Below are 22,196 nucleotides of genomic sequence, written 5' to 3'. Positions count from 1 at the left end.
CTATTTCGGGATTCGGGCCGCAGTGGTGTGTCAAATGAGAGGGAATGTTGTGTTTTGGGAAATCTAATTTGAGTCTGTTCTTTGTTTCACTGGCCTCATTTTGCAACGGCGGAGGCGGGAGGCGAACTTCCAAGCTCTAACGTCTCTCTGCCATCCATCGCAAAACAAGAAGAATGTCCAACGTTCTACTTCCAGCAACAACCTCACCAAGAAAAGGTTGTGGAGAGTTGACTGAAACGAGCTCCACTGTCCAATCCACACCGACAAAAATGTCTCTATTTCATGAAACACTAACTCTCTCCTTTTTACCACTGAATCCATTGAATTAGGCAAATAATTAATTGCAAGGTTATTCTCCGGTGTCACCGCGACATATGTACGCGTACATACATATACACATATTTTAAAAAACAAATATTAGCAGCCATCTCCTGCCGCTAATTGCGACTGACTCCCAGTGGGAGGAGAGAGGGGTCCTTGGTCGATAATTAATCCTCGTTTGGAAAAATAAATGACATTCATTAGCAGGGAATGGGGCCAAGTGCCATTATTTACATGGTAATAATCTGGAGCATTCTGGCAGCGCTCTTTTAAGGTTACGGAAATAACTCAGGGAAGAGGATGAGTACAATCACTCCTCTCCCTTTTCCTGTCTTCACACCCAGAACAATTAGGCCTGTGCGAACAGATGGGGACGCTTCTGACTGAAAAAGCCTTCTGAACGGCTTCTCATCTTTTTCTTATCTCACACAGACACACACACACACACGCGGGCGCGCTCATGCCCTCACGCAAACACAACGGCGCGCACACACAGACAACAATGTAATACAGTGAAGACATGTTGAGGCACTCGTGGAAAACGCACTGAAGGAAACGGTGAACGTACATACTCGTGCACCCACAAACCTACACTACTCATCTCCACGCAAGCGCATATTCTGAAAACACATCATGAAAAGTGAGGGCATACAAATGCAAGCTTCATGGCAAAACAGTTCCTGGATAAAATAACAAAAAAAACACCCTAAACATTGGTGATGGAAATACAAAAAGCAGACAAACGTTTACTCAGAATTCACTGGTTGTAACGTCGGACTTGACGTGCTTCACCGGTGACAATAATCAATAGCATGTACATTACATTTCGTGAAGTAATACATTCCATATTGTTTGGCTAGAAAACTATACCAGCTAGCTTTAGAACTCTGCATGAACTACTGTACTACAATCCTCATCTGAAAACACATCCGCAAATGATCACACAATAAACAATGGGCGCGTTAACATTGCCCAAGCCGGTGTAACAATCCGAAAAATGACATAATAGAGCATTTGTTGTGCAACACCAGTTTGTTCACAACGGTGCCTTGGTCTCTTGATATTGTACAGATACGACACACAGGGAAAATAATAAGAGGGAATGCATATAGACTGAGCTAGCCGTGAGCAGTAGTACCACCCGGTTAACGGGACCGTTTTCAGTTCGAGACTCTCTCTTTCAGTAAAGAGTTATTGACTTACTTAAGCGTAGTTCCCACAGTCACAGTCGGCTATGACAGAATAAAGAGGACTTTGTGATGGAGGGTTCAAGTAAATGTCAATGTTATCCTAAGCGGATGACATCTGGTCTGGTGTGATGCAAAGACAATGTTCTCTCTTATTATGTGACTGTATTTGCTTTATATTCTTTTATATTTGTGTTTTAACATAGTTTCTATCACATGGGTAGCCCTCCAAGCCATGTCCTATTTCTTCCGCCTATCTTGCCCTCCACCTTTAAATGTGCACACAGACCCTCGCCCTTTCTTGCTCCCCGTGTTATATAGACACTAGGCTGTGATGGAAGAGTCAAAAGGTCGCAAATCCTTGAAAAGGTGAGACACTCAAACACACAAAACACACATTGATTGAAAGGTATCATTTGAGAAGATATGTGGTAAAAGAGCACGGTTGTCTTTGTATGACACAGTCTCGGACACTACTACTGACAATTCTCCCCCCTTACCTCATCCCCTCCCTCCTCTCTAGTACAGTATCAACAGCTCCAGTGGCCTGGATCCTGGGGGCCTTTCCACTCTGTCCCATGTCAGGCACTGGGTCACAGCGGCGAAAACCGAGACGACAGCAATTGTCCTGCCTGTTACAGGTCTTTGTCCCACTAAGTACAATGACTAAGGTATCAATCCTTTGGGAACAGCTCAGCGCAACAGAAATACCCTGACTGACAGCTTCTAGGAGTGAGCGCCATCTCCACCTCTTTCCTCTCTGGTTGTCCAGTCTCCCAATGCCCCACCCCTGAGAAGGGTAATCCCAGGCCCTGTGGCGACGCTATGAGATGAGGACAGGACAGGACGAGGAGAGGATGGGGAGAGTCCTCTCGGCATGGTGAGTCCCCACCCCTGAGAAGGGTAATCCCAGGCCCTATGGCGACGCTATGAGATGAGGACAGGACGAGGAGAGGATGGGGAGAGTCCTCTCGGCATGGTGAGTCCCCACCCCTGAGAAGGGTAATCCCAGGCCCTGTGGCGACGCTATGCGATGAGGACAGGACGAGGAGAGGATGGGGAGAGTCCTCTCGGCATGACGAGTCCCCACCGGGCCCCGGAGTCCTACTCTCAGAGACACCTCCAAAACAATAGATCCTAACAAAAGGACAAACCGCAGCTCAGGTTAGAAGCTGAAAGAGGTGGCGATTGTGTCTTCTTTCACACCTCTTGTATACAAAGGGATAATTATACCATAGCTGTTATGAAGGCACAGTAGACAGATGTTATGCGTCATTATTGTGATGTTCATCTAACACTGAAGAGTCATGGATGTCAACCCGGTCACCAACCTTCTTCCCTCTTCTCTGAAGCAGACTATTTATTAATGAAAGAGCGACCTTTTTCTGAGCTTCCAAGTCAAAACTTCCCAGAGAAATCCGATAAAACCCTGGGCCTGGCTGGCGCCGCCACTCATTTGCTCGTTCGCTTGTCGAGCTTCCTGTGACCTCATTCCACCAGCCCTCCAATCGATCAGCTTATCTCCGAGATCAAAGGCGCGCGCCGCCGCTGTACATTTAACCCCAGCCGGGTCCTCCCACGTCATGTCTAAATATTAATGATAATAAAGTCTAAAAACCCATCCTGTGTCAAGCCATTACAGCCCACATCGATCCTACAGCTCTCCTGGCCAATTAGAAGTCGGCCGTCGTAATGCGTCTCGGCACATCAAAGGACCAGAACCATTGATCCGCTCCTGGATCTTAACGTTTACCATTAAAAAAAAGCAATATTCGGAAGAGGGGAAAAAATCATTTTATTCACCGGGTCAGATGGAGAAGCGCTCAAACCATGAAGGGAGGGATAGAGAGAGAGCGAGAGAAAGAGAGAAAGAGAGAGAAAGGGCAGCTCAATAATGGCCACTCTGACAGTTTAAAGGGCATCAGGCACATCCGTCCCCTGGACTAGATCCCACGAACAGCCCTGGGGCTGGACGGGGAAAGTATCCTGTCCCATGTTACCAACAGCAGCACTGTAATTCTGCTTGTCATGAGCCCTAACGGTTCTCCAACCCAGTTCTATTTTCAAACACTGACTGAACATAAAAAAGAAAGTTAAACAAACTCTGTGGTTCCCAATGTAAATGGCCCAAACGCTAAGATGGCGTTGCAAGCCCCATCGCTCCTGAGAGTTGGTGGGTTTCCATAGACAGATTCATTGCGAAGCCTGTTAGACTGAAAGCATTTGCGGGACTGGGCTCTTCAGGATCTTGTGAACATTTTGAAAAGCAAGGCCTTGAGCCTGAACTGTCTACAGGACTTTATAGAGGAGGTCTCAGTAAGAGCCCATGTTGACTGTTACCTCCCATTAACAGTAGACTAGTATGTATGGCTTTAGGAAAGCTAGCGTGTACATCTACCCCGGTCGACTCATGTCACAGAACATGACTTCAGGTAAGGTACAACTTTTGTCAGTTCAAATGTTAACATTAAAGTTTGACCTCCACGCGCAGTAAAGCAATACTTTGCACAAACTATACATCAGTTAGCACTCCAGGAAGAGCAGTAACGCAACACAATAAGGGGGGGGGGGTGCACATTGTTCATAAACCAGAAACATTCCTCACACAAAAGATTCCAAACCAGCCCACCGCTGACACTACTACGCGACAGCATCTGCTTGTGTGGCCTTTATCTGCTGGAGCTGACATCTCTCATAGCCCTGGCCTAGAGGCGACCTCACTGCTGTCATTGTACTAAAGCCTGGAGGGGGAGGGGGTTGTTCAATGTCCAGGGCTACAATGACCTTCTTCATATGCGCCATAATACACCAGAACACAGGGCAACGAGACCGCAGCCTCTTAAGAGGTTTTAGTTCTTCAATATATTTGACCATGACTGACTGGCACGAAGCTATTCACAACATGGGAGAGGATTGGTACGGATTCGACTGTTTACTGAAGCAATTAGAGACAAATAACATAATGGACACCGTTTAAGTGAGTTGACTTGTTTTGCGAGAATGAAGAGAGGCCTGAATGGCAACTAGGCCAATGAAGATGGATTCACTTGTCCCATTGAGTAGGGTCGGAATACAATGGACGAGACGACAACAAAAGCTTCCACTGTAGTGACAGCTAACGGAGAGAAGATTATCCGACCTCAGATGGAGTAGTTCAATAACAGCAGAGAAGGACGACACCGAGCTCTTCTCAGAAAGCCTCCTCGACAACTAATTCGACCTGGAAAAATGCTGAAGCTTTCCGAGGCTACATTGGTCAGCCTTGAAATCCTCTCTCAACTCCCAGGACCACCAACACATTCAATTTCCCATCCACGTCTCCTCAGTATGTGATCGTGCTCCTCTCCCAACTGTCCCCTGTGGTAACCCTCACTATTATATGCTTTGGTCGCAAGGTCGCTTCGCCATAAACTCTGCGCTTTGGACTACACCAAAATATGTAATTAAAGATTTGTGAAAGGAAACCAGTGTTTAGAATGGTTTATGTCAAGTTTGTCCTGAAATGCTCCACCACAGGGAAGCTTTTTGATGGGACTGGTCTGCGTCGACAGCGTCGGCCCAAATAGAGGCAGGCGAAAATGTACAGGGACAGAGCTTTCGCTCTGTCTGCCAGGCCAGAGGACAAACCTCCACACAATGGTGGTGCAACATTGTAGCAACGCTGGTCCTGGCTTATAATACAGCTCCTCACATGTGTATGATGTAGGGGGACGGGGGAGTGTACGCACTACGCAGGTCAGCTGAGGTTGGGGATTCACAGGCTCTGCAAACAAGCTGGGTAACTGACACAAGACTGCTAGGCCGAGACGCCAATGTAATCGCAACCTCGCCGTAACGTCTTAGCAGTGTTGGCCCTGGCGCCACTGGAGCTGGGGGTTTAGGACCGTAGGCCAGCAGACAGCAATCAGCGCAGTGACCCAGAACACATTGGGACAAATAAACAAACTGGCCGAGTGACTCAACTTGAGGAGTTGTGGATTTGAAGGGGTTTCCGGGCCGATTCAGTGCTCCTTGTATGGAAGTATGGCAGGCATGTTTGTATATGCACACAACCACAATGCATAGATAAACATTCGAAACACAAATACAAGCTTGAGTACATACACGTTTGAGTCCTCTGTAGCTCAGCTGGTAGAGCATGGCACTTGTAACGCCAGGACAGCGGGTACGATTCCCGGGATAGAAGCATCTGATATATCATTACAACTGTGAAGATGAATAGGGCTGTCTGAATCGCTGACAAGGAATCATTACTAACAATCAGGCTCTGAATTCTGTGTCTGCCCTGATCCAAGGCCATGTCATTATTTCCTGGAAGTAGGGGTCAATTAGAGGTCAGAGTACCTCAAGCCACTCCTGCCAATAGGCCGCATTGGTAGCAGACACCTAATTTCGGTGCCATTATGGATGATAAATTGGGTTAAGCAGTCTTTTCGCCCCACTTAAAAAGCTTCCTCTCTTTCGCTGTTCTCTACTTTTCTGCCCTATCGATGAATGTTTGTAGAATTTTTTTTATTTTAATAAATTATATATATATATATATATATATATATATATATATATATATATATATATATATATATATATATATATATATATATATATATAATAATGTAAATACAAGTCAAAAAATGAGGGGGAGTGGAGGAATATCATTTTAGATGTTCCTCCTGTAAGCTTATTAGATACAGTAGCCACTGAGATCCGCAAGAGAAACAAGTCCATCAAATTGTCACAATTCCATGACAAATTATCAGTCATACAAAAATAACATAGAAAAAAATAGATAGTGGTGTTCAATCAAGATAATGACATTTCAAAAAGGAGGTACAGTAAACAGCTTTGACAAAGTGCTGTGTGTGTGGTTGAAAACGTACTGTGTAATTTACAGCGAGGCTAGCGGGTTTCTGCGAGGCCGGGCCCGTCCCAACTGGGACAGGTAGCGACAGGATGATGTTGACCCTGGAGGTGTAAAACCAACCTCCTTGTCGCCACGGAGACGATGGGTGCCCAGGTTGAGCCGAGTCGAGGAGTCTGCCGTTCAGTTGGCATGGGGCCTGGGCTAGCACTGGGGTGCCCTGCCAAATACCCCCCTGCCTGCCTGCTTGGCCCAAACCTTGACCCATCGGCCAGGGGAAGGTGAGTGCAGTGGCAGCTGGGCCAGCACTTCACCGTCGAGCACCACTCTCCAAACAAACAACCCAACGGGCCAGAAGCCACGGCAGCATGGAACCGGTCATTACTGACTGAGTAGCATGCCTCGTCAAGGCCAGCCCTGCTCTGCCCTGAATTTGTCAAGAGCTGTCCCAGAGCAAGAATATACCAATAACTCTCTGCTGCAGAGTGTCTTTTTACTCTACAAATAACAAGAAGTTGAGCACCTTATGACCTGTGGTTAATATTAACAACATCCTAATAAAAATAGGTGGATAAGTAATGTGAAAAGCCGTTTAGGTCCTATGGCACAGACATACAAGTGTATGTGAATGAGATCCTCTATAACGAGACTCAGCCTCAGCCTTGGTTACTCACTCTCAGGCATTTTCTGCATTGATCAGTGGTTATCCAGACATCCAAAGTCTACTCGACTTTGTCATTGTACTTTAGCAGGCCTCAGAGAGGAAACAAGCATGAAAATAGAATTCTAGAATTCACTCCCATAACAAGACGGCAAGCAGAGGGTCATTATAGTTTATGAAATTGTCTAACCAGAGTTTTGCCAAAGCATTCAGTTTCTTCAAAACGTATCCAGGCGAAATGCAGATAAACAAACAAAATGAGCTGAGTCACAGACTGCTGGCAGTGTTTGAGATATAAGGAATTAACCTAGTGTGGAAGCAGCATAACTCAATCTCCCATCTAATCTCCACAACATACTTCTCAGCGTTCATGCTCAAGTCATCTTCAAGCAGCAGAAATACCAATATTGAAGGTACTCTGAGGCCGTCGTGTTTTTCTCTCTGTCCTTGGCCTGCACTCAAAAAGTGTCTCAGAGTAGAAGTGCTCATCTTGGATCAGGTCCCAGTCTTATTCATTATGATTTAAACAGCAAAACTGATCCTAGATCAGCACTCCTACTGTGTGCCACTCTGTGAATATGGGCCAAGGTAGCACAGCACTGAAGAATGGAAAAACTTCCCAGCAAGAGAAACAAACACCATTCCCCAAGATGCATTATGTTTATTATTCTTTAAAGAGGTTACATTATCATGAAATATCCCTTATGTAAAAGGACATATTTTGAGACGCAATGTTGAATTCGGAAGTGAACATACACCTAAGCCAAATATATTTAAACTCAGTTTTTCACAATTCCTGACATTTAATCCTAGTAAAAATGTCTTAGGTCAGTTAGGATCACCACTTTATTTTAAGAATGTGAAATGTCAGAATAATAGTAGAGAGAATGATTTATTTCAGCTTTTATTTATTTCATCACATTCCCAGTGAGTCAGAAGTTTACATACACTCAATTAGCACACCTCAAATTGACTGAAATTATGTTAATTAGCCTACCAGAAGCTTCTAAAGCCATGATATCATTTTTTAACAAAATTCCAAGCTGTTTAAAGGCACAGTCAACTTAGTGTATGTAAACTTCTGACTGACTGGAATTGTGATACAGTGAATTATAAGTAAAATAATCTGTCTGTAAACAATAGTTGGAAAAATGACTTGTGTCATGTAGATGACCTAACCGACTTGCCAAAACTATAGTTTGTTAACAAGAAATTTGTGGAGTGGTTGAAAAATGAGTTTTAATGACTTCAACATAAGTGTATGTAAACTTCTGTCTTCAACTGTATGTCATAAACCACAGCATGCTGTGGAAAATAATTATGACTTGTCACATACAGTGGGGCAAAAAAGTATTTAGTCAGCCACCTATTGTGCAAGTTCTTCCACTTAAAAAGATGAGAGAGGCCTGTAATTTTCATCATAGGTACACTTCAACTATGACAGACAAAATGAGAAAAAGAATCCAGAAAATCACATTGTAGGATTTTTTATGAATTTATTTGCAAATTATGGTGGAAAATAAGTATTTGGTCACCTACAAACAAGCAAGATTTCTGGCTCTCACAAACCTGTAACTTCTTCTTTAAGAGGCTCCTCTGTCCTCCACACCTGTATTAATGGCACCTGTTTGAACTTGTTATCAGTATAAAAGACACCTGTCCACAACCTCAAACAGTCACACTCCAAACTCCACTATGGCCAAGAACAAAGAGCTGTCAAAGGACACCAGAAACAAAATTGTAGACCTGCACCAGGCTGGGAAGACTGAATCTGCAATAGGTAAGCAGCGGTTTGAAGAAATCAACTGTGGGAGCAATTATTAGGAAATGGAAGACATACAAGACCACTGATAATCTCCCTCGATCTGGGGCTCCACGCAAGATCTCATCCCGTGGGGTCAAAATGATCACAAGAACGGTGAGCAAAAATCCCAGAACCACACGGGGGGACCTAGTCAATGACCTGCAGAGAGCTGGGACCAAAGTAACAAAGCCTACCATCAGTAACACACTACGCTGCCAGGGACTCAAATCCTGCAGTGCCAGACGTGTCCTCCTGCTTAAACCAGTACATGTCCAGGCCCGTCTGAAGTTTGCTAGAGATGATGATCCAGAAGAAGATTGGGAGAATGTCATATGGTCAGATGAAACCAAAATATAACTTTTTGGTAAAAACTCAACTCGTTGTATTTGGAGGACAAAGAATGCTGAGTTGCATCCAAAGAACACCATACTTACTGTGAAGCATGGGGGTGGAAACATCATGCTTTGGGGCTGTTTTTCTGCAAAGGGACCAGGACGACCGATCCGTGTAAAGGAAAGAATGAATGGGGCCATGTATCGTGAGATTTTGAGTGAAAACCTTCCATCAGCAAGGGCATTGAAGATGAAACGTGGCTGGGTCTTTCAGCATGACAATGATCCCAAACACACCGCCCGGGCAACGAAGGAGTGGCTTCGTAAGAAGCATTTCAAGGTCCTGGAGTGGCCTAGCTAGTCTCCAGATCTCAACCCCATAGAAATCTTTGGAGGGAGTTGAAAGTCCGTGTTGCCCAGCAACAGCCCCAAAACATCACTGCTCTAGAGGAGATCTGCATGGAGGAATGGGCCAAAATACCAGCAACAGTGTGTGAAAACCTTGTGAAGACTTACAGAAAACGTTTGACATCTGTCATTGCCAACAAAGGGTATTTGGGTATTTAACAAAGTATTGAGATAAACTTTTGTTATTGACCAAATACTTATTTTCCACCATAATTTGCAAATAAATTCATTAAAAATCCTACAATGTGATTTTGTCTGTCATAGTTGATGTGTACCTATGATGAAAATAACAGGCCTCTCTCATCTTTTTAAGTGGGAGAACTTGCACAATTGGTGGCTGACTAAATACTTTTTTGCCCCACTGTACGTGACATAGGTGAAGCTAACTGATCAATAAGTAACTATTCAATCAGATTTGCTGGAGACAAAATCAAAACAAAGTATTTTATAGAGACTTTTAGGTAAGCCACAAAGAGTTACCTATCTAACAGACAATTCAAGGCTGGACCAGAAGACTCACAGGTAAGCAAAGTGACACTGAACGCTCTCTCAAGTTGGTTATTAAATTAAAACACCAAAAATGTATTGGGGAAAAAAAGAAAGAAAGGGGGAGGGTGAAAATAAAATACATTGACAGGACATAACATCTTCTGCCATGTGTGAGGGAGAAAGAATGGCATTGAAAGGCAAGAGATTGCGGGAGAGAGAGAGCGATGTGTTCAAATAAAACGAGAGGACAAGTGGCAGCTGTGTGTCTTTATCTTGGAGAGACTGAGTAAATTGAATCACCAGCGGTTTGGCGCATTCACACACACACACACACACACACACACACACACACACACACACACACACACACACAGCTTAATTAAGATGAGCCAATTAGAATATCAGTGGGTGATTGTATAGCTCCCTCTCTCCCCTCACATTTCACTGCAACCGACACTAAACGCTCCTCTCATGGTCCCAGAAACAAAGCGGCACGTATGGAGAAGTATAGGAGCTCACAGACTGCATCAACACACACACAAACACTGTAGGTTGTGTGCTGGCGGTATAAAAGAACAAAACATCGCCCAATAGCTGCTTTCCACAGATGTGTCATCAAGCGAACGTGATGTCATGAACCCTGTCCAGCCTGGACATCAGTCACTTCCTGAAGGGTCGTTGGCCACGCTGATGTGGGTCAAAGAGTCCAAGACACTTTGCTGTGATTTACTGGGGAGGACCTGAGTGAGGCCTACACTGATTCGAGCACACTATGTTTTCTATAGAAGCAAGAGGTGTGTCGTTCCAATGGCTGACATACTATACAGATAAAGAACAATTGAATACTAAGGCTGGGATTCAAATAATTACAGAGAGGACCATACAAATGTTATTAACTGTTCATCTGATTAATTAAATGTTCTGCCATTTTTCATACTTGATGTGCTAGAGGAAATAGTGTCACGAACAAAAATATAAACGCAACATGCAACCATTTTAAAGATTTTACTGAGTTACAGTTCATATAATGAAATCAGTCAACTGTAAGAAATTCATTAGGCCCTAATCAATGGATTTCACATGACTGGGCAGGGGTGCAGCCATGGGTGGGCCTTGGAGGGCAAAGGCCCACCCACTTGGGAGCAAGGCCCGGCCAATCAGAACAAGTTTTCCCCCCCGCAAAAGGGCTTCATTTACAGAAAGAAATACTCCTCAGCAAAATGACGATCCCGTAAGTGAAGAAGCCGGATGGGGAGGCGCTGGACTGGCGTGGTTACACGTGGTCTGTGGTTGTGAGGCCGGTTGGACATACTCTCTAAAACAACATTGGAGAAAGCTTATGGTAGAGAAATGAACATCCAATTATCTGGCAACAGCTCTGGTGGACATTCCTGCAGTCTGCATGCCAATTGCACGCTTCGTCAAAACCTGAGACATCTGTGGCATTATGTTGCGTGACAAAACTGAACATTTTAAAGTGGCCTTTTATTGTCCCCAGCAAATGGTCCACCTGTGTAACGATCATGCTGTTTAATCAGCTTCTTGATATGCCACACCTGTCAGGTGGATGGATTATTATTTTGCAATGGAGAAATGCTCACTAACAGGGATGTAAGCAAATTTCTGCACAACATTTGAGAGAAATACAATTTTTGTGCATGTGGAAAATGTCAAGGATTTTTTGTTTCAGCTCATGAAACACAGGACCAACAATTGACATGTTGCGTTTAGATTATTGTTCAGTGCCTTAACTTATATTCAGCTTGAATTGTACATTTAACACATCCCACTACCATGGCAATATTTTTAGACAGCTGAAGCAAGCACACAAATTCTCTTCAGGAAATGTACCTTTTCTAGTTTGGTCATTATCTTACTTTAGAAGTGTTTACTGTGCAGGATGAAGATTGAAGTGCAACATCTCATAAATTGAATGCCCAAATCAACTTTAAAGTATCTACAAAATAAGTTTTCCTTGTATTGTTTGCAATTCATTATTTTTATTTTTTTCGAAAAATGTGAAGCTGGGCATCTGATTATATGGCCTGCCCTAATGGATTTCCAGATCACACTTTCAGAGGTGTAGTGGATTTTCACAGCAGTGTGGACGGAATGGAGGGATTTAACACTTGATACAAAAACAACCAACATCATCTTGTTGCTGTGGTGGGAAAAATAAAAAACGATCTATAAAAGCGAGTGCTTTTTCCAAAGTACTGGAGAACTCTAGGCCGTGTGCTAACTTTTTGGTTGCAATTATAATCAGAATAACCTTTATTCAAAGCACATTTGCATATACAGTACCTACAATTTTACTTGGTGAAATGGTGCTGCCAGCAATACACAAAATAGACAGACAGAATATAGACAGAGGAATTACAATCTACATACAGTATCTACAATCAGGATATGGACAATATGGAATACACACAAGTCCTTTCAAAGTGAGCGAACAGCGATAGGAGTCTTCTCTTCTGTGGTCTGTTTTTCAGACCTCGATTGTCCAATGCGCTATCATTGTGTTAATCATAAAAGCTCTCAAGGCTGGAAGCTTTGAAAAAAACGAGGGACTGAAACTCTTGAGAAGTGGCATGACGGGAGCCCCTCTCAACTCTCCATAGCCAACAAAGCCCAGGCTTGATGGGAGTGACGCTACAAACTCTTCAGCTTCTTCAAAATGTGGTCCTGTTTTTATTTTTCCTACCACTGGGATAAAAGGGAACCTTTTATGCTATCTGCAACACGAGTGTCAACATCTCAAAACGAGTAGGCTTGCATTGTGTTCTCCATACCCCCCCCCCTACCCCTCCACCCTCGAAACGCACCCACACACACTGCTAGGGTGGGTTAGGAGAGAGAGGCAGAGAGACAGACAGACAAGACAGGGAGACGTTATTAAAAAGGATGGAAGAGAAACAATTTAAAGGAGGGAAAAAAAATGAACTTCAACATTTTGTAAATATTTCACGCTTTTACACCCAGCCAAAGAGAGATCAGAGATGCAGCAACAACAGCAACGTTTCAGCTTAACCATCCAACCAGATGTCAAAAAACATAGTCAAAGGTGATGTTTCTTCATGTGTTTTATCAATGCAATTGTCTACAAACGCTACATAAGGATCCCCCTCAAAGACATGATATACATTCACTCTAGTCTTCCATAATCTGATGAGTCAACAGATATTGTATTTGTCTATTCCTTTGACTGAAAGCTTCATCAGTAACTGCAGTACATCTGACAGACAATGTCTTATTCCTATGAAGAGGGCACTACAACACTGAAGGCTAGAGAGTAGTGGTGATCCAATGAATTATTACACTCCGTGGCAAAGGGCAGAATATTTAAAGTAGATAAACGCTCATTGAGAATTTGTAAAATGAGTAAAACAAAAATTGGGAAAGTGGGGGGGGGACTGTACCAAGTCTCCCTGTACCAAGTCTCCCTGTACCAAAAATGTAAGGTCAAGTATTCCCTTTTTAGTCACCAGAAACCAATGTGTCCATATACAGTAAGAGGGAGGGGTAGACAAAGACTGACAGAAAGAAGTTAGCCCATTCAGCTACAGCGGTTTCATCCTGGCAGCCATTGCACTACGGACGAAGACAGGCTAAAACACCCCAGCACAGAACAACTTGGCATGGCACAGTGATGGCATGTCCTGGCATGGCATTCTGCCCAACCCAACATGGGTCAGTACGGCTCTAAAACATGGCGACAAACCAGGCCTCTCTTCCTAGTGTCCACGTCTGCAGTGGCATTCTGCATTCTCTGAGGCAGCTGTTCAAAGGAGCGCAGAGCCAAGATGTAAACACACACACACACACACACACACACACACACACACACACACATACACAGGCAGGGACGACAGCCAGGGGAGGAACAGTGTGATAGGTTCTAATTGCTTCAGAATGTCCAAAATAAGGCCCCCTATTATGGCAAATTGGTTGATAATGGTAGGCTGGGAGGGTGGAAGAGGAGGGGGGTGGCGGATGCGACCCAGGCGAAGGGGAGAGGAGTTTCTCCGTGTCGCCTCATTATTTTCATCTTGACGGACGCCCGCGCTCAACCCCTGGATGAACAGGCCGCGCTGAATAAGTTATCACGAGCCACACAAAAGGGAGTGGGTCCCGCAAACAACAACGAGAAGCGTCTCTCTCTCTCTCTTTCTTTCGCCTGACGAAAGGATGGTCCCGCCACAGTTTGGGAGCTCACCTGTAATTTCAGCAAAAACAGTAGGTGGAAAAGAAAGGAATGAAGGAAACAGGGAATGAAAGAGAGGAAGTGCAGACGTCTGTGTCTGCACAGATATCCACAGAACATTCCCTCCTTTCCGTTTGATCCGTTTCGTCCTCTGCATACTAGCTCTTCTTTCATTCCTCCAGAAGGCAGGGACAGCATCGAAGACGTTTGAGGAGTGGGGGCGTTTTTTGCACTTTGTACGACAAGGCTTCGAATGAGATCACTGCGTCAACCAGTTTTGGAATGTTTATTTTGTCTCCTTTTTGGATTTGTCGCTGTTTTGTGTTTTGTCTGGGTCTGGAGAAGCATATGGAAGAAGTCACAACTTCACGCTGTCTTCTTATACAGTGAGGGGAATGAAGTCTTCCCCCAGTGGCTCCTCTCAAGAGTTAAGTATTCAAGCCAGTATTCAGACCAGTTCGTCCAAACTGTCACCACAACACGTCAATACCACTGCCACCAAGCTTCCCTTGCCACCACTCAAAAGTAGTGGCAGAACTTTTGGACGTCTGACGGGCGAATCAGAGGGTGCTGCAGCCCGACTGGCGCTTGACGGCAGATCAAACGGGGCGGGTACCCTTGGAGTGACACCTGGAACAACTTCAAGGGGGGGGGGGGGGGGGGGGGGGGGGGGGCGGCACTGATCTCCAGTCAGCTCGTCGGAACGGCCTGTCGATGTCGGAGGGGAAAAGCGCCTCAACCGGTACACAACCAGAGAGGGCGAATAAAACCATCACCTCAATGTCACACGGGGTTGACCTCACGGTGTTCGGAAAAGTACGACAGTAAAAGTCCCTGTTCCAGGGCGGAAAACTAGTTGATTGATAGGATGCTGTGGCTGCACCTGCTCATCGTCTTTAAAAGGTTACATGGCCATGTGCAGCACTAACCTTATCTGGAATTGAAATCAATTGGAAGCATTGCACAGGACTGCAAACTTCGGGCAACTTACAGGCATCTTCCAAGACAATCCAAAAGTAGGGAAATGACAGACTGATACCACATATTAGAACGATATCACATATTAGACTGGTATCACATATTAGACTGACATCACATTAGAACGATATCACATATTAGACTGGCATCACATATTAGCACTGTATATATAGTAAGTCAAATATCTTAACAAAACCTAGAAAAACACAAGCAGTATCTGACCCCCATTAAGGCCTAGAGGCATTGCAACTATAGGTGTGGTACAGCTAATGATGCAGAGAAGAGAAAGCCAGAGCTAGTCAGTAAACAGTCGCGTCCCTCAATAGACAAAGGCATTCCTTATATAAAACATGAGCCCATCTTTGCCCTTGTAAACAACCCCGTTCTCTGCAGCCCAGGCTTGTTTGTGTCTTTCTCCTTTCCCCAAAAGCGTCCCATCAGCATTCTCTAACGGGGGAGAGAGAAAGAGAGAGAGAGAGCGAAAAAGAGAGAGAGAGAAAGAGAGAGAGAGAGAGAAAGAGAGAGAGAGAGAGAGAGAAAAAGAGAAAGAGAGATAGAAAGAGAGAGAGAGATAGAAAGAGAGAGAGAGAGAGAAAGAGAGAGAGAGAGATAGGTGGCAGTGCTGCTTGTTTGGCTCGGAGCGGCTGGTAATGAGGCTCAGGCGCACCCTGTCATTGTCCCAGCAGCCAGACACACACGTGTGCGCAAACACACACACACTAGTGGAAACACACACACTAGCGGAAACACACACACGTACCTATCTCACTAAACTGAATGTACTGTAAAAGAACACACGCAACAACAATAAAAAGCCTTCAAGTACATGGAGAAGCTATTGTTTCTCACACCAAAAGTTTTCTGCCAGCCAGTAGGCCCACTTACAACTCTACAAACTCAAAGAGGAACACTGTGGTGGAATACACATGACTGTCCATTTCTCCCGTTTTTTAAATATTTTTTTTAAGTGTACTGAGCAGCACCGACTATCTCTGTGCTTGACACTAGCTGGAGCTCCTCCCAGTCTGCCATTGCTTCCATAGCTACACAATCAACGTATTTATGTAGATTGGTGATGAAGCCCCTCTGTACACGGATCTAGTCTAGATAAAGGTCTCCAATCCACAGAGGCCTGCTCTCATAAAGTCTTTCAGCATTGTACACTTGGCACTGAGCTCTAAAACGCTGTCCCTACTGTACCACTGTATCCCCTACTGAACGCTCGTGTACCGCAAACACACACACATACACACTAACAAAAGCCAGCTGCCTTCACCAGCGATGGGCGAAAGAGGTAGCCAGCTACGGTTCACGCTTTGGTCCTTCACTCGTTTGCCAGGGAAACAGAAGAGTAAAACACGAGAAGTTCACAGAGGGAGCAGATAGGCCGACCCAGAGGGAGGAAAAGCAAACGCCAAAGTGATATCAGCCATGCTGAATAAAATCGAGAGACGAGAGGGAACGGAGTACAAATTATCCGCCGCAACACGGAAGAACAGATCAGAGGCATCCGTTGGGATTGGTCCGCCACTCTCGGGATAGGCGATATGCGCTAGGCTATTCCAGCCTGTTTGGCTTGAAGAAATTAGTTCAACTGGAAATATTACCCAATGGAAAACGGGGGGGGGGGGGGGGGGGGGGGGTTTACATGACCTTTGATCAAACATGTTGCTTTAAACTATCGAAACCAAACCTCTTCAGACTCATCAAACGTTGACTTTGTTAGACGTTCGACAGACGGTCATCACGTGGATGTGACTCGTCCTAATGAGCAGGCTAATAAAAAAAGGCTTTTTGGCCCAAAAACCAAGCTGAGGTGATTCGGATAGTCAGAGTTGGAAGAGATGAACATCACATCATCAGAATCGTAGCGGACAGGTGAGGTCCAACGGCAGCTCTCATTACAGAGTTGGTCGGGATGCGGAGACGCGAGTAAAGTCTACCCTGGTGTGCCAGACCTGGGACGGCAGTGCGAGTGCTCAGGCCCCAGTATGACCAGAATACTTCGGCGACAGGAATAGGAAATCCATTATATGTCTTCCGCAAAAGATCATTGTGATTTTTCCATAGGTATTATGGCGCACGCCTGGGTGAAAACTCGATAGCAGGTTATCGCCATCACCCAGCTGAAAATGAAATAGACTGATTGTACTCGTTCTAGTGAGGGATTGTGTGTGTGTGTGTACATTAGGCGATGTGTGCAGTTCCTGTGTGTGTGTGGGAGTGCACGCGAAGAGGGAGAAGATGCCTTGCCCCCTCCGCCACTGCTCCACCCAAGCCTCTCTCGCACTCCCCCGACTCTTGCATCTTAACAAGGCTTTTCCTCCGCTCCTCCTCCAAAAAGGCAAACCAAATCAATAAAAGAACAGGAAAAAAAAGGACTAAAGTGGAGGAACGAGAAGAGAGAAGGAAAAAAAAAACACACTGAACTATAATTTGTTCTATCTTTCAGCTTCAATTACAAAAAATATCAAATATTTTTGTTTGACTTCACAGCAAGACTTCAAGAGGGCCCCCAAGACTTCCTTCCATTTGCATCCAGCCACAGCCCACTGGTGGAGCTGAATTCCATTAATTATATGACCTATATATCACAAAGTTAATATTGCAGCACTGGGAAAGAGAGAAACTCAGCCAATACTGGAGGAACGGGTCTAAATTTGGAGATCTTCAGGACATCAGAGCTCCCTTCTCCCAGCGCTTTTCTGAGGCGGCGCTCTTTGATCTCCTTCCCTCCTGACATTGTTTGCAAATGTCACTTTAATGGGACTGGCAAACACGCAAACGAAAACGCAGCCGCGCTCTTTTCTCTTTCTCCTCTTCTTCTTCTTCTTCTTCTTTCTCTCGAAAGCCCATCGTTGCAACTCCACTTTCCAGTGAATCAAAAAGTGAGAGAGGCCTGTCTCCAGCTGCTTTCCTGAAGGGAGCGGGTGTGAACGCGTGAATGTGTGGACAAAATGTCCTAACAACCCAGGGTTTCTTTAACTGTCATTGCATGTACTAGCAATAATAACAATCGATTTGGACATTTTATTAACAAAACGAGACATACTGTATATACACGTAAGGTTATCCTGGTCAGGATGCATGTAAGCCTGAACAGAATTGTTAGCTCTACCGCAGCACTGGTAGTCCAGTTTGCAGTGTATAAGCCCTGGCTCAAGTGAGCTAGCCCAGGTTGAGGGCTACTAGTGTAGTATATTATTCAGTATAATATTAGTATAGAATATTGGCCAGGATGGAGAAAGTTAGCGAATGGGCTAAGGTGCGCTGCTCTTGCACACTGTCGGTCATTGGTGGGTTCTCTGGAGCTGAAGGGAGTTAGCATGCTGGGTCTAGCGTCACCAGGCCAAGTGCTGATCTCTTAATCAGTGTCCAGAGCGACCAGAGCCCTCCTCTGAAGGCTGGGGCCCCTGCCTGCCTCTGCCAGCCCTGCTAACGCCATGAATATGGAGCCCTTCTGCGGCCGGGGCTTGCTTATGTTTTCTGTCTGATATCTCGGCCCCATTCCCATTTCAAAGAGAGGTCCACCCAGGGGTTTGACTTTTTGATCTGCTTGGCGACTGACTCGACCACCTGCATGTGGGATCAGCCGCGAGCGAGAACAAGACCAATCCCTCCTACCCTGCCTCCCTTGCCCTTCACACTGCCTCCCCATCCAGCCCCCACCTTCCCAGAACCCTCCAGAACCCCAGCGGTCATAAACTGGGTTTGGAGCTGCATCTTAACTCTCCGACTGCTCTGTTCTGCTGTGTGCTGTGGCTGGGAGGAGATGCTGGACATGATTGCCGTAGCAGCAGGAGTCGGCTCCGTTCCCACCACAGACAGTCCACCTCTGTCGGGCAAAGTCATGGGAGCCATTTTGTGACCGCAGTGTGAGGGCTGTAATGTCAGGGCCCCATGGCACTGAGATGACTGAGGAGAGAGCTGGGGCCGGTGGCTCCTCTAATCAGCCATGGCTTCCACCACCAGCCGATCCTTACACCCCTCAGAGGCCAGTGGTACCACCAACAAAGACCTCAAAACACAGAGACACTACTGCCTACTGCTCAAGTCTTACTGCGAGCATTCCTCTTCCCAAGGTCTAGCACGGGAAGGTCCAGCTTCCATCTGTCATTGAGAATATACGCAGTGTGATAATATGCAATCCTCTTAATGAATTGATATGATTCCGCAAGTTTATCGATATGGCTCGACTGATATGGGTCGATGACTCAATCACGGGTCACTATTCCTGGATACCTCTTAAACACGACATTTGCAGATGTCCTGGCAGCTCGTCATTGAAAAGAACTGCAGCTTACCAGCACCAGTGGCCATTGATAACGGGGAGCGTTCTAATTGTGCACGATCAATTTCATACCGCTATCATTGTATCATTGACATTACTACTTAAAATAAATATATATATATATTAGCATTCAACGTTAATGAGATCACCATGACCATATTAATTAAAACCCTCAGGAGCCCAGATGATTGGATGAATAATTTAAGGGTGTGCTGAGGAAGAAGCCCTCCACCAGCCGACACTAGGCTAAGTAATTGAGGGACTATGACATGCCAGGGCATGTACTGTCGAGGAGGACTAGCACAGGACAGGGTTTAGTCAACTCCAGTCCTGTAGATTCAGGGTTACATTTCAACCAATTAGTATCGTGGACATTAACTTATGCCGTTAAAGAAATACTATTCGACTGTGTCACTAGACCAACAGCTAACTCAGACGTGTGGATCTTAAAGAGTATTTCTTAGAGAAGTGAGGTTTCTTTCTCAGTTTCATTCAGTTAATTAGCTGCCTTGAACCAAAAGAACAGATCTACTAATGAGTGTGTAATTGATGCTCAGCTGGAGTGATACCCAGCATTCATAGTGGCTCTCCTCTCCTCCGGATCAACCAGGAGAAACAGAGAAAGAAGAGGTGGAAAGTCCAACGTCTCAACTTAAATCCGCTACGACGTTATCTTACCCTCTCTCTCGCTGAGCAATCCTGTCCTTTTTCACTCACTTTTTAATATCCAAGCAATTTCAGTATTGATCAAACTACATTACACATATTGCATTCAAAGCGTTAAACAGTCAATACATTTTTATTTTTATTGTCCCATACACCGGATAGGCGCAGTGAAATGTGTTTGTTTTTTTAGCAGGGTCAATACGAGGTAAGGCACCCTCAAACAGTTAAGTTAGAAAGAGTATCAGTATTAAAAAGTTGAAAAGGAGAGTAGCAAATGAGTACCAGAAGCTAATTTGCGCAGCACAGTGGAAGTTGCATAGCAGTAGAGGTTCCCCTACTGGCCTCATTTACATATAACACTATAACTCTTTTGCACACTTCTGGCAAGCTTAAAACACAAAACACAAGCAAGCCACCTAAATTAAGGTCGCCACCCCCCCCCCCTCCCCCCCCAAAAAACAACATGACTAATAAAAATACAACAATCAAATGTGTGAAACCTACAAGAGCAAGTAACGAAATTCACAATAACGGTAGACGGTCTTAATATCAAAACTACACCATGTGACACTTTTGTTTCTTTGTCCCCTTTCCTGGTTATAAATGACTTTTAGAGATGCAAACAAACGTAAACAAAACCATACAACCAACGACTTTCTTTTCTCTAAACGCTAAAGGAAAGAGGAGTAAAAATGCTTGGTATTTGTCAAAAGAAGAATGGGAAGCCCCGTGAAGCAGAAAGCAAGACAGCGGTTGGGAAGAGGTTGGGGGGTCCAACCAGCTTTAGAAAGACCTAATAAATCCTGATTTGAGAGTCGGGGCTAACCAGAGAAAGACGCGAGCCTGCGAGCGCTAGGCAGGCGCTACCGCTCTTAAATGCTATGTTTGATTAAGTCTTCCCATTAGGTGACAGCTGAACTTTAACATTAATATGATAATATTGAAATAAGTGGGTGTTATTTACTTTAGCGCCCGGGTGGAGGCGGTAGGGGGAGGAGGGGCAGCGGGGGAGGACAAGGGAAAGGAGGGAGGATGATGAATGATTTCTGGACAGCTCTGGGTGACACCAGGCGAGCCCAGGCCTCCTCTAATCAGACTTGACAAAATGGAGACCTATGCAGAAATATTGGTTACAGTCGGCGTCACAGCCCTGCCTGGTCTCCTGCTAGCACTCCCACACCGCCCGCGCCGGCCCCTGATTGTCTAAAGCCACTGAAGCATCTATTTCAATTGGCACTTCCTTCCTAGCACAGGGATTTTAAATTTAGCTGGTGTCATTTACATATTACTCTTAATCAAAAAAACACACTGGGAAATAAAAAAAATAAAAAAAGAGAAAAGAAACAAAACCGTGGCGTCACGGTTCAGGGGAAGGCGCAGAGGCACTTTATAAAATGGAGATGTGACAAGACATTAAGCTGAGTGTGTGTGTGTGCGTGCGTGCGTGTGCGTGCGTGTGTGTGTGTGAGAGAGAGAGAGAGAGAGGGGTGGGGGGTTGGTATGCTTGTGAGTGAACGGATGTGGGTAAGAGTAAGGAAGAAAGAAGGAGAGAGACAGAGAGAGAGAGAGAGAGAGAGACAGAGAGAGAGACAGAGAGCGCGAGTTGGCTAGGGGTGGTGGTATGGCTAGGGGTGGTGGTGTTTGTGAAAATTACGGACAATTTTACGGACAAAATTACGGACAAAATTACGGACAATTTCGAAAATTGCCGGAGTGTACTGCGTACAGCTTGTGTTTTTCTTGTTCTTCGAAAAAGCATCCAGTATTGGTTGTCGGACAGCTCTTATACAGTATCATTCTGCATTAGACTGATGGAACTATACCATAGTTAACCGCAGAAAAGAGTCGTCTACATCACACACAACGTATGGGGACTTCGCATACTGTGCGCTCATAAGACAACAGTCTTCGAACACATGGACATACTTTCCCCCCTAGGATTATGGAGAACCACAGTACAGTATGCATTCGGGATAAATAAGATGTGGGTTTGAGTG

General features: G+C 45.0%; 1 protein-coding gene across 3 annotated transcripts in view; it reads right to left on the bottom strand.

Annotated features, from left to right (window-relative positions):
• The window catches only part of LOC110499058 (vesicle transport through interaction with t-SNAREs homolog 1A), a 165,792-nt gene that overhangs the window by 23,737 nt on the left and 119,859 nt on the right, over positions 1-22,196 (bottom strand). The window lies entirely within an intron of this gene.

The sequence above is a fragment of the Oncorhynchus mykiss genome, chromosome 20 (assembly GCF_013265735.2).
Source record: "Oncorhynchus mykiss isolate Arlee chromosome 20, USDA_OmykA_1.1, whole genome shotgun sequence".
NCBI lineage: Eukaryota > Metazoa > Chordata > Actinopteri > Salmoniformes > Salmonidae > Oncorhynchus > Oncorhynchus mykiss.
The sequence above is the reverse complement of the archived record's forward strand: the minus strand, read 5'-3'. Positions and strand labels throughout refer to the sequence as shown.